This window comes from Silurus aristotelis (genome assembly GCF_946808225.1).
Source record: "Silurus aristotelis genome assembly, chromosome: 16".
Lineage (NCBI taxonomy): Eukaryota > Metazoa > Chordata > Actinopteri > Siluriformes > Siluridae > Silurus > Silurus aristotelis.
This window is the reverse complement of record NC_139589.1, coordinates 6597885-6612032: the sequence shown is the minus strand read 5'-3', so window position 1 is coordinate 6612032 and position 14148 is coordinate 6597885.

Here is a 14148-nt window from a genome sequence, read left to right as displayed (position 1 = left end):
TAAAGCAACCATGAGAGGAGTTCTCAGAGATTATCTGTGTTTACAACATGCTCTGCATACTGAATTTTGGGTAAAGTTCTATAAGTGAGCTCAGTAGTTCAAGGTTTCACAGCTCAGTTGTATAAATAAGCCACTTTTAAAAGGTCAGCAGAAGCTTTTGGTCCTGTTCAGGGCAACTCATTAAGTGTCGGTATAACTGCCCGCTGATTTTCTTTCTTTCTCACAAGGCACAAAAAAATCTAATCTGCCCAGTTGCATACTTGAGTTTCACACACATTTGCAAAAATGAATTTCGCGATAAAGGTTACAGAATGGTTTTTATTTATAGAGCCTTTCAAAAGTTTGGAAATATCCATTCTTTTACTGTTTTTGAGACACATGCATGTTCCTTTATTATATGCAACAAACAAGGTCAAAGGCAAAAAGATACGAATTGGACAGTGAAAGACAGGAAGAAAATTCTGTGAACAGATGAGACATATTTGGGTATAACAGAAGAACCTATGTAAAATGTAGAACAGGAGAGAAGATGTTAGCAGACTGCATCACTCTGACATTGAAACGTGGACGTAAAAGCTTAATGGTTTCAAGTTGGAGAGCTATTCTGCGTGAAAGGAATACTGAACCAACAGTACCAACAGGCTGCAATTCCATACTTCAATGCCATGCAATTCTATCTGGACTGCGGCTAATTGGAACTTCACCGTACAACAAGGTAATGACACGAAGCAATGACCTGAAGCGTAAGTCCAAGATCTGTAAGAGTTACTTAGAGAGTAAACAGTGGGCTGAAGTGTTATCTATCATGGAATGGCCTCCCCAGTCACCACACCTAAATCCTACTGAACTGCTTTGGGATACCATTAAATTAGGCTTGTTCAAAAAAATATAAACAAAAGAAATCTCTCAAAAATAATAAATGTCTAGGTGTTTCACATTTTTTTGACAAACACTTTAGATGCAGTCACTGTATGTTCACAATTTTTTTAATGGAAAAGAAGAAATATTAATTTTTTAAATATAGTTATAATGTATCATTAAGATTAAGACCAGGCACTAGTGGGTGATCTAGTGAAGGTGAAAGGGAAAGAAAATGAAAAGGTCAAAATCAGGCTCAGGAGATGTGCATTTACCATACATTTCTTAACTTCTCCATTTGTTAACATAGATTTAATATACAATGTTGGATGAAGTACACAACTCCAGTCCTTCTATAAAAGTACACATCCCATGCTTAAACATGACTCCATTATTTATTAATGTGCAACACATCACACATTTGAAATTCTTTGTTAGATTTGTTAGATGTTGTGAAACCTCTGTTCCATATTTATTTGCGGTTTGCTCCACTCTTCAAGAGAGATGCTCAACTACACATCTTTCTCAATTGTTTGTAACTGTGTGGTAACATTCTAAGGAACCACATATGACTGGCAAAATCAGTTGTCCCAATACCATTGTCCATATAATCTACATTACAGCAATGATCCTTCACTCAAGTAGAAGTACAGATACTCATGTTTTAAAAGACTTTGGGAAAAAAGGTACTATAGCTACACTTTTTCACTCAAGTTAAAGTAATGACGTTAAAGTAATGACCGTAACTGGACCTCACATCATATATATTGCAATTTATTTATATATATTTCCAATTTTGTTACATAATAAATGTAGAATACAAGCAAAGAAAAGATGATGATGATGATCAGGTGATCATCAGGTTCTCAGTCATGTTTACATCTCTGACACCCTCTGTCTCATCCACGTTAGCACCATACTTCTTGTTGCCTTCTGCCTTGCTTGTTGTTGGCTTCGTAAACTAGCCTACATCTGTGGTGTGTGAGAGCCAGGAAATGATACACCTCCACCTTGAACCAGTCTGTCGTTCCTACTGTAAGTGAAGTTAATTATTAATACCAGAAAAATCGACTTAACAAAGTATTTGTACTTTATTACTTCCCACCTCTGGCAATGATAAACATTGTTTCCTTCACCATCTTCTCTGTTTAACTCTCGAAACACATAGTTTATAATTTTACTGAAGTATGTACTTCAGAGCATGTACTTCACTCGAGTTTTCCCTCGACATAAGGATATATTTTACTCTCTACATTTCAAAACAAAAATTTGGTTCCAGATTCCTCTTCGCTCGACAAAATTTTAGAAGTCATGGTGGCTTATGCCTTCAAGCAGTTTATTTATTTGTATATTTACAGTAAAAACTCTATTAATTGACAGTTTGCTATGATTATTTGCAAACTAGGACATTACATTTTTTGATACCCGCCTATGAAAAAAGAGACAATTTTCCATCAAATAAGTTGAAACAAACAGATTTTTTATGAAATTGAACATTTTAAATAATAAAACTATATAAAAAAAATATATAATTGAATTATATTGATGTTTCAAATTAATTGTTTTAGGCTTTAATCATGTAATCAGACATTCAGCCTATTTAAAGGTAGAAAAGATGCCACTCTGGATTTTGACATTATTGCCTACACTACACTAAACATGAATCACCAACAGCAAAGGAGAGAGAAGGAGGTCAAAAAGAGAGGTGAGAAAATAGTAGACAAGCCTGTTAAAGCTAACGTCTATAAGATCATTTCCATGCAACTTGATGTTACTGTCACTAGGGTGCCAAATATTATTAAGAAGTTTAAAGTTCATGGGTCTGTAGCCAATCTCACTGGACATTACCGCAAAAAGAAAATCAGCCCCAAGGAAAACATCTGAAGTGATACAAGCTGAACTCCAAGGTCAAGGTACATCCATGTCTTGCTTTTTGAACAACAGTGGGCTCCATGAGGGAAGACCCAGGAGGACTCTACTGCTGAAAGAAAAACATAAAAAAACCCAGACTGGAATGTGTTAAAATGATAACTGACAAGCCACAATGCTTCTGGGAGGATGTCCTTATGACACAGCTTTTTCTTGCAATGGTACATCTGCTATATATTCAAACATGAAGCTTTCAAAGAAAAGAACATGTCCCGGGGAGCTGTAAATATTTTATCGAACTAGCCCATTTGAAGTTAAACAATTAAACTAAGGGTTTGTTTATCAGGGCTCTGGTTAGTCCTTTGGAGAGTGGAAATGTACAATCAGTAATACAAATTAAAAAGTAAAAAAAATCTTTGGCACAATCAGTTCAATTTCTTTCTTGTTTTTATCATTTCTTTCCCTTGTACTCTAATGTTCATACTCGAATAAATTTTGTGACCTTCCACAGATTTTTTTACATGAAAGCTGGCATTTGTGCTTCTTCTACCACTGAAAATAACCTACTATATTAAGGGTTTTCCTCAAAATGTCACAAAGATTACCTTTAAAAGAATGTTAATCTTACCATGACTGCTGCTTAAAATGTAATATAAGAGGCAAGTAATATAATAGGAAGTCATATGATTTTTTTTTGGTGTGACCGAAGAAACCTTAACATATCTGATACTACTAATGGGTTTAATATATTACCATTAAACCTCTGCTATTAAAGTGATGCATGACAAATAACAACATTCACCCAAATGCTGTTTAATTGTAATTGTAATTTATTTATTTTAATCTTTTGTGGCTTTTCTCACTTGGCATGTTTTCACATCCTGCACTTGAGTCCTGGTTACCAATCTCTAAATCTTACACAGTGTTCTTTGAATAGCTTTGCTATTAATTAAACTGGCAACATGTCTAAACTTTATCAAAACTCTCATTCTTTTAAAATCAATATGTACATCTTTTGGGTTCTGCAATTATAAAACCATTTTCTAAGCATATTCCTAGATGCCTAAATATCTTGAAAGAGCTCAGTCATTAACTGATATTTGGTATTCGGTGCCAGATGGATACTGGCTGTATTTGTGAATTCTGCAAACTGCCTGTAACTGACAGTAACCATGGGATAGCAAACAAACCCTCATTTTATTTCATTCTTTGCCCATGGACAAATGCTTCTCATGCCATTCTCCCACAGTGAATTTAGAAATAGGGTTATCATAAGATCCAGTCATAAAATCTAAATGCTATTAAGATGCGAATATGTTATTTTTTTAAATAACAATTAAAAAAATGTCTGGCTCTTTCTTTTACTAGCTCACAATATATAGTGCCATAGTTATAATAGGTTTATGTGTGTTTGTGTGACTTGGTTACTGGCTCTGTCTGTTTTGGCTCTTGTCCATATTTTTCCATATGTTTTTTTGACTGTAATCGGACCACCTGTTAGTAGGTGGGCTATATTATGGGCAAGCGTTAAGATTTGAGCAAATTGACAAGGGCCAAATTGTGATGGTTAAATGACTGGGTCAGACCATCTCCAAAACTGCAGATCTTTTGTTGGATGTTCCCGGTCTGCAGTGGTCAGTATCTATCAAGAGTGGTCCAAGGAAGGAACAGTGGTGAACCGACGACAGGGTCATGGGCGGTCAAGGCTCATTGATGCACGTGGGAAGCAAAAGCTGGCACAGTGTGGTCCGATCCAACAGACAAGCTTCTGTAGCTCAAATTGATGAAGATGTTAATGCTGTTAATGCTCAGGTTAGGGCTGTTTTGGCGGCAAAAGTGGGACCAACAAAATATTCGTCAGGTAGTCATAATTTTATGCTTGATCGTTAGCTATAAATATATATACCTGTTCAGTGTATATTCATAACATAATATTAGATACTTTCTATAATTATAGCTAACTATAATTATATAGTAGTTAATACATGACCTGCTGTAGGATGCATAACTGAATAATAAGTTGAACTTCAAAAGGAGGAAGAGTACACATCTGCATTTCTGACCAAAAGAAACTCTGGTGTGTCGCTGCATGTAAACTTTGAGGGTTTCCCCACAGGGCCGATCAAAAAAGTTAAAAGTATGATGATTGCTTTAAAGTAGAGAATGTACTGCGATTTGGGAAAACTTGTCAGATGTCAATGTGGCTGAACTCTGGCAAGGAATACTTGGGCAACTCCTAAAAAAAAAAAAGCAATAAAATACTTTTAAGAAAGTTAGGTGAAAATATTTCCTTTTCTTTTTATTCTTTCCTAGGCTGTCTGCCAACAGAGATCATATATGGGCAAGGAGAATGTTTGACGAACGTCAGGTTTAAGAAAAAGTCTGAATAAAATGTGTGCAATCTTGATAACTCATTGTGATTTCCTCTCACACTCAATGTAAAGTTGCTGGAACAAATCAGGTCTAGCTTTTTACCGAATTAAATGGACATGAGCCTATTCAGTTTAGTTATAATCAATAACCGGCTGTCAGAATGTCTGTAAGAGCTCTGGATTACTTAAATGTAATTCTGACTTGTTGCTTTTGGGGTGATCTAGTTTTTTTTAGAACTTTACATGTTATTAAAAAACAGTATTTTAGTAGAAAAAAGCCAACAATTTCAGCTATAAAAATTATAAAAATATACCTGGGTTGTAAGAATACATTAAATTCAGATATGATATATTACAATGTCATGGTGCTTTGATATGCCCGATATGATACATTTTTGTATGTTAGTTTTTGTATGTCTAAATATAAAATACCATTCAATTTTATTTGCATTGTGCTTTTAGCAATTGACATTGCCAATATAAACCCTGAATATACATTTTGGAGTTAAATGAGCAAGCCAGATGCAATGGTAGCGAGGAAAACCTCCCTAATGGCAGGAGCCAAGCAGAAAACCCGTCTTTATCTGGTTGACATTTGCAATTGATTAAAACATTTAACTTTGTAAAAGTGCAATAATTAAAAGTAAATAATGATGCGTGATCTGTTCAGATGCATTGCAACATATAACAATAAAACATATAACAACAGCTGTGTGTTAGAATGTAACCAAATCAAACAATGCTTTTTGTACAGAGTGCTTTATGGAGACACATAGCTCTCTGTAAACCTGGACGTGTGATAGAACCGCAGGCTGCATGAACAGGTTTGAATTTAATCGCCTATAACTGCACACCTCAACAAAGATGGACCTTTAATGAATGGACATTTAGTGCCACCCAGATGAGTATGGGTTCCCTTCTGAGTCTGTATCCTTTTAAGGTTTCTTCCTCATAACATCTCAGGGAGTTTTTCCTTGCCACAGTTGCACAGTTACAGCTTAAAATTATAAGCAACAAACACTCATTATACAACTTTATAACTGCTTTATCTCTGTAAAGCTGCTTCGAGACAGTGTGCATTGTTAAAAATGACCTTCAAATAAAAAGAATTGAATTGTTTAAAACCTGCAATCAGCACAATGCATTGTTTCAGTTCCCCACTCACACCCTGATAGTCAGGACCATTAGGTTTTGGGGAAATTTTCTAGTATCTGTTAACTGCTCATTGTTTTTCTTAACCTAATAATCTAGTATGAGTTGAGTTGAGTCGAGACAAAGAATTGAGATAATAAAAAGAAAGCAAATTTTTCTGAATTAGAATCAGAATACATGATCCCACAGGGAAATTTTCTTCAGCTTACTTTATGACTCCGCTTGTCGAATGTATGCTCACAAACATATGTGTGAGGATGTGTGTGTGTGTGTATGTGTGTGTGTGTGTGTGTGTGTGTGTGTGTGTGTGTGTGTGTGTGTGTGTGTGTGTGTGTGTGTGTATGTATGTGCATGAATTTTCCAGGTCACCACACATACACATCTTTTTCCTTTCAAATGGAGCAAGGGAATGCAGAGTAACTTTTTGCGGAGTTCTAAGATTTGGCCCTTTTTTCCAGCAGTGCACACTGAAAAATACAGTAACCCTGCACCACTATACAGACACCACTGTGGGCAGTGTTCCACCATTAAATTAAGTGTTCATCAGTTAAATCCTATGCTCATCCTGTATTTGTCACAAACATTTCCATTAGATTGCAATGGATCATTATTCCACTGATTTAAGTCCAGCATGCATGTAGGGATTTTTTTTTTTTGGTATTTCAGGCTACTGCCTGATCCTGTCCTGATGAATGGTATATTACAGGCCACATTAAAGAATAGGATGAAATAAAGAAAGCAGTCTTCAGCATGAACAGTCCATAAATCTTCAGGAGCAATGATGCTGGCTCACTTCCCTATAATCTACTGCTTGGCATGGCTTTGTTTTCCACTGAACTTGTGAGGTGTTAAACAGAACTGATGGGCTTTCGGACACAGTCTGGGCAGAGCAGTACTTTTCCAGACACGGAAAGCCTTGGTATTTATTAGCTCCAATTTATCTTTGTCATCAAAAGGTGGTAATTTAATTATCACCTGTATATATTACAAATAAAAGACATCTTAAAAAAAGCCCATGGAAATATTTTCTTCACAAATATATTTGTGGGTTGTTTATTACAGCAGAACCTTATATGGTACATAGTATTATACATAGACACAGCCTCAATACAGATAAATGGCTCTCTGAGGATTATACCTTACTGACATTTATAGCTCCTCCAGCAGGAGTAGGAAGCGATTTAGACAGTATAGCATGAATTTTTTTTCTTCACACATGAGCAACGACGGCATTTTTCATATAACGCAGATTGTGTTTGACAAACAGCGACAAGAAGTGGAGAATAGCACTAATCGCTAATGCAGTGTATCAGCACCGTACTCCCTCCATCCACTGTTCAGCTCTCTGTGCCACATTCTCTGTCTGCAGCACAGTGCAGCTAAATGTCCTGTGCCCCTGGCAAATGTCCAGTCAGATGAATTACGATGACTTTTATCTAGATTCCAATGCGGAGCCATCCCAGAAAGCTTTTAATAGTTCGAAATTTCATAACAATCCCATGAATATTTTTAGCACTGATTTGTCATGTTGAACAAACAAACTGAAAACAGCGGCGCAGGCATAATTTTTTATTCCATATGTTGTCTGATTACAGGTTATGTGCTTATATATGTTTTATATATATATATATATATATATATATATACCACAATTTTACGGTTTGGTATGTACCTCTTTTTTAAGTCTTCAGTTCAATTTCGGTACGGTTAGGGGGAAAGAAATTCGAAACATAAAAATTGCTTGTAATTTCTTATTAACGCAGTTTATTATTATTATCGTCTGTGAACATCAACAGTGTACATTTGTGTGTGTGTGTGTGTGTGTGTGTGTGTGTGTGTGTGTATGTGTGTGTGTTTTACATTTAATATGAAATTTAAAAAAAATATGTTCTCCTTAAGTGTTCTACATATTTCAGCATTTATTTAACAATGTCTTTATTCCTTCTATCCTTTATTCATTTACCCCCCCGATATGTGGAATTATCAGGATTTTCTCATTTTAAGAGAAATTTTTGAAGCTGGAGGTAAAACGCTAAAGAATCCATAGCGCAAGCATTAACCGCTAGAAACTGGTTGATTAGCGGCTAACGCTGGAGATATAGATTCTTTAGCGTTTTTATGTATGCGCAAAACAAATCTTATTTCCGGTACGGAGTGAGTAGCCACAGCGACACTGCGCTAACTCTAGTTTTCCCCTTGTCATTTTTGTGCATGTTTTGAAGTTTAATTATAAGGCAGAGACTAAACAAACTTGCGGTCCACCACTTAATACGTCTCTGAGGGAACTCAGATTTTAACTATGTTCCGCATGTACAAAAGGATTGCATTCAGTAATGCGTGTGTACTGAACCGAAAGCCCTGTACTGAAACATTTTGGTATGAATACGTACCGTTACAGCCCTTGATTCAAGGTAATGTTGAACAAACAAAATGAATTCTGCCTTATGTTTGCTCATTTCATGTTACACACTAAGAATTTACTGAAATGGTTTTTCATAGGTCAAAAATAATAACCCTGAAATACAGAAGTACTTGTACATCAGGGATTCTGTTTATTAGAGCATTTATTATTTTTGAACTGTCCAGCGAAACAATACATAAGGTCCAAAATGCCATTATTTATACTTCTAGCATTATTTACAGACTTGTTTTTGAGCTGTTGTGATTTGGATTAATATGGAGTGCCAGTGCTGAACAAAACAAATATGTATATGTATATATATATATATATATATATATATATATATATATATATAAATAATATCCTGTCATATATTTAGTAAATGTAAATGTTTTAAATGTACAAATTATGTTACACCCTATAATTTGGCCTAATGAATCTAAAAGCTGTATTTTATAAAAAATTACATATAAGGTTCTGATCTCATTTTTAATATGATCAAGGGAATAAAATAGCAAGTTTATTAAAAACACCACTTTAAATAAAAAAAAGGCTATTTAATTGAAATATAAAGAAATTTCTATTCACATCATTTTCAGCTTCCATGCATCATAGATTAAAACCCATCTCAGTTTACCACCATAGGAACTCAATAATAACTACAATAACTTTTTATTATTATTATTGTGGGTTGTGACTTTCACCTCTATAACTAAATTAAAAAAGAACTCTCCTTCAGGCAAAATTTTACAGACCCCTGGGGGTTCCCAGACCCTGCTGTGAGAAATGTTGCTTTTGATAAAGAAAACATGTTATAAAAACAATATAGATTCTTCCACGGGTCTAAGGTTACAAAAGAGTATACAAATGCTGCTGTTTCTAAATTCCACATATCTGAAAGATATCTTCCGCTCCAGTCCGTGTAAACCAAATCTATCAATTCACCATCACTCATCATTTTATTGAGCCTGGTTGATTCCTCTGTAGTCAAGAAATTAAATGTATTAAAGTGTCTTAAAGATTTTAATAATGTGATGCAAAAAGTATATTTTCAGACACTGTCCACGTTTGTTTAGTTTTTGGCCAGCATTTATGCTTCTACCCAATTTAATTTTGCCAATTCCCAGCCACCAGCCAGCTCTTTCTTATCATACAACAACCAACTGTGGAGAGTGAAGGCTTCAACTTGCTTCCTCTGTGACACACCAACTGTTCAGACTCCTGCTCATGCTGCATCACAGGGCAGTGCAAAAATCAAATAATACCATATCAAAAAATGCAATCTGCCTTTTTCCACATACATAAGCCCATGACTGTCTAGTGTCACTCTGATGGACAGGTAGGATAAAGAATGCCATCCCTGTCACCCTGACTTTCATGGTAATGTATAACTATTGTCAGGGTTCAATCTCAACAGGGTGAACACTTTTCTCTTTAGGACCCTAGAGCAACTATTTTGATTGTTTACAAGGTGTCACACTAATTATATACAATGGCCCACGAGGGTGGACAAGGTCAACAAATCCTTTACTTGAGTAAATGTACAAATACCCTGCTTATATAAGACTCCAGTAATAGTAGCATACTCCATTTACATCTCTACTTAAGTACAAGTACCATATTTTTGCTTTGAATTGAATTCTTGTCCATGTACTGATATATTAAAAAATTCTATTCGAATCATTTATTCGTTTCAGTGCTCCATTCTGAGGCATATCATACCTTTTTAATGATCGCGTATTCTATAGTTACACAACACTCACCAGAACTGATTTTATGTATTCACTTCATGCAGTAAAAAGTCTTCTTTTTCTTCATCTGCATAAAAATGTAGCGAAGTGAATTAGTGAAGTATGTTTTCCAGAATAAAATGCTCTGATAAAATACAGATACTTGAGAAATGCACTCAAGTATAAAAACAAACAAAAAAAAACTTGGTAACTGTCCATCACTGGTGAGCCATGTGTGCAAAAGCCTGAACCAGTAACATGAAAACAAGTGAGAAAACACAACAGCAAATTCAGGAATGCAACCCAGAACATTCTACAGATAATCAGATAATGCAAGAAACAACAACTAAAATGCAATTTATTCAATTATTTATTTATTTTTATTAATGGTTTGAGAATCTAATAAAAGTATCAGCTGGAACGCTGCATAAGATAAAGCTGCTTAATTTGTGTACTTTGAAAATTTGCCTCAAGCAATTGCCCTTAAACAAACCTGAAGCGTTCTTCACTGTGGTTCTTCTCAATCCGTCACTGTGCCTGCATTTTTACTAGAAAAAAACAGTGTTTTTCCAGTGGCTCATTTAAAAGTTAAATGCACGAAATACTCACCATACATGTTCTATTTTTATATTATTACCGTATATGGTTTGTATAGTTTGTTATTACTGTGTTATAACTAGCACAACCCGGCTTACCACTACTGCTCTCTAGTCTTCTTTTTTCAAGTCAAGTCTAGTCAAGTTTATTTCTATAGCGCTTTTCACAAAGCAGCTTTACAGAAATCAACAGTCAAGGTGAACGGTGTGCATTTATCCCTGATGAGCAGCTGTGGCGACTGTGGCAAGGAAAAATTCCCTTAGATGTTATGAGGAAGAAACCTTAAGAGGAACCAGACTCAAAGGGGGAACCCATCCTCATTTGGGTGATATCAAGACTGTGATTATAGTGTTTAAACAATACACAACACTGGAGAGAGAATACATAACACATACAGAACACTGGAGAGACACTGTATTTTTTCCCATACAGTCACACGTGAAATTTCACACGTGAATTGTCATGCTTTACATGGATGTCCGGCTTTTCTTAAAAAGTCTGTCTTGTAAATGGCTTTGTAAGTATATCTTCTTCCAAATCAATTTCTTCACCTCTGTCAGCAATCATGGAATGAAACAACAACTATAAAATCCATATGAATGTATTTGAGCTTGTGCAGTTTGCAGAAGATGTAGTTTAATAGCTCTGACAAGTGCACTCTCTGACCATACAATCAAAAAACGTTAAAGGTCTTGCTGGCCCTGGATTATTATTAATCTATCTATCTATCTATCTATCTATCTATCTATCTATCTATCTATCTATCTATCTATCTATCTATCTATCTATCTATCTATCTATCTATCTATCTATCTATCTATCTATCTATCTATCTATCTATCATTTCTTGACTATTTCCACATGGTCATTTTTAAGTGCACTTTACTTTTGACAATTAATTTCTTTCATTTTCATTTTATTGCTTCTCGTGCTGTATTTACATTTCAAGTTCCAGTGTACACACGATTAATTCATTTTTCCGTATGATTTGACATCGCCTTTATATTTTATGTTCGTTTTTCTCATTAGGGTTTTTATGTTTTCTCAAATGATGGCAAATTTGAACTCGTGCAATTTTTAGGTCATCCCATAATACTTACATAACCAGGAGGAAATATACTGTATGATTACTTTCTAGAATGCGATTCTTTTTTTTTTCTATAAGGGGAGAAACTAAAATCTCCTATAGTAGCTCAAAGGCAGGGTTTGCTTTCAATATGTTCTGTCCAGCAACTGCATGAATAACATGAATCTATCGCAGAAACCATGCTGTAAACAATATTTTGCTTCTCTTAAATCAACTGCTACTGATGCCGAAGTAATATGTAATCCTTCCAGGAGAGTATAAATGCTATACCGCTCAGGGCATTTGTCGTTTATTTGTCCTGCTCAGTGAAAAATGCAGGGTGCAGTGCTGCAAGCAGACTGTATGGCTTAGCACGCTCCAGCTCACAGCTTAGCACCTTTCCGCCTCCATATCTCACATCACATCACCGCTATTCATCAGCCATGGCTGCAAGGGCTATAAAATGTAAGCACTTCAATTTACTTAAAGCATTCTCTAGATATTATACTGGACTCATTTCAAGGGGAGTCTCAATCCTGTGCATGTAGGTGTTCAAATATATGTCCGGACATATAACTGAATGAAAATGTGTATGCTCGCGTGCAGTCCGTATGGGTAATGGATTTACCTTTGCAATCCAAAATGCCACTAGATCATGCTCTTCCTGAGATCATCAACCATCTGTTATGTCAAAACGCACCAATCCTGGCTCTCAAGCTGCCAGCCTTCCGAGCAGCACCAACAGGTATAACTTTCCCCTGTCCGATCACATGCTCTGATGGCTCACATTACTCTCAGCAGCATGAGTTATGGTTATAACGACTTAGTTAAAAATCTATTAATAAACAGGATGGTCTGGTTTAAATTTAGCACAATAAAGCCAATGCTCAAATTGCACACTGCACTCTTAAAATATATTACCACATATTACTGCATTACAATTACAGGTAGGAGTTGCTATTTCTTTAAAGAGTATATGCAGACTGTGTCCGAATGAAGTTAGATGGTGTTTTCAGATTTCGCCGTTACATATGCTTAAAATAATTACTATTATTCACCTTGTGCTTATTGCATTATTGTGTTAAAAACAATACTAAATTATTAGACAGATGCACTTCTCTTAACCTGGATCCTGGACATTCTTTAAAGTTCATATACTGTGCAATGTGAGGCTTGCAGAATAAGGACACGGCTGCAATTGGGAGACTGCAAACTATATAATTTGAATGTCCAGGCATGTTTATTATGGTTGCTACATCATAAAAACACCATTTCCACAGTTTCCCGACTTCCAGTGTGTTAATTAGTATGCATTTTCTCAAATCTGATTTTACGTATGATATTTAAAGTCCTTGTATAACCCCAGCATGCTTCTTATGCCCATAGCAACCCGGCGTCCATGGTATTGTCCGTGTGTCCATAAGATAAACTGAGGAAAGACTCTAAGAATAGTGGTGCTGACAGACGTGTGTGGCGTGTTTTCCTCTGTATTGGGTTACAATTAAACCTACTATGACACACAAGTAGACTGGCTCATGACATTTTGCCCACCTTCCGTAACACTACATACGAGTCCCAGCTGAGAGGGGTTCTGGGTGGGGGTGGGGGAATCTGCTGAACCTATTCCTGCACTTATGTTCTGTAAATGATTCATATAATTCAAAGCTATCTGGAAACATGCAATCGGGTTGAGAACGCTCCCCAAACCTTCTTTCATTTATTTGAACCTCTAAGGAACCTTGCACCAACTGAAAATGGTGCTGAACACTTTCTCCTAACATTCAGCAGAACATTCTCTGAACTATCCTTATTCAAACCAGTTACAATGTAATATCTATGTTTAGGGGGTGTGGATTCTGAGCACTTGTATGCCAAAAAATGCAACAATAATGTAACTGTAATGTATATTCTGTAATAAATAATAAATAATTTATATACTTATTTAATTGCACCTTCCCAAAATAGATGTTTGTAATAACTAAACCTACCTGTTTGCCTAAAATCCTGATATATGACCATACAATCATCTTACAGAAATGTTCCAGTAAGGTTAGTCTATACTTCCAAAACATGCAATATAGTTATTAAAAAATGTATTGTATT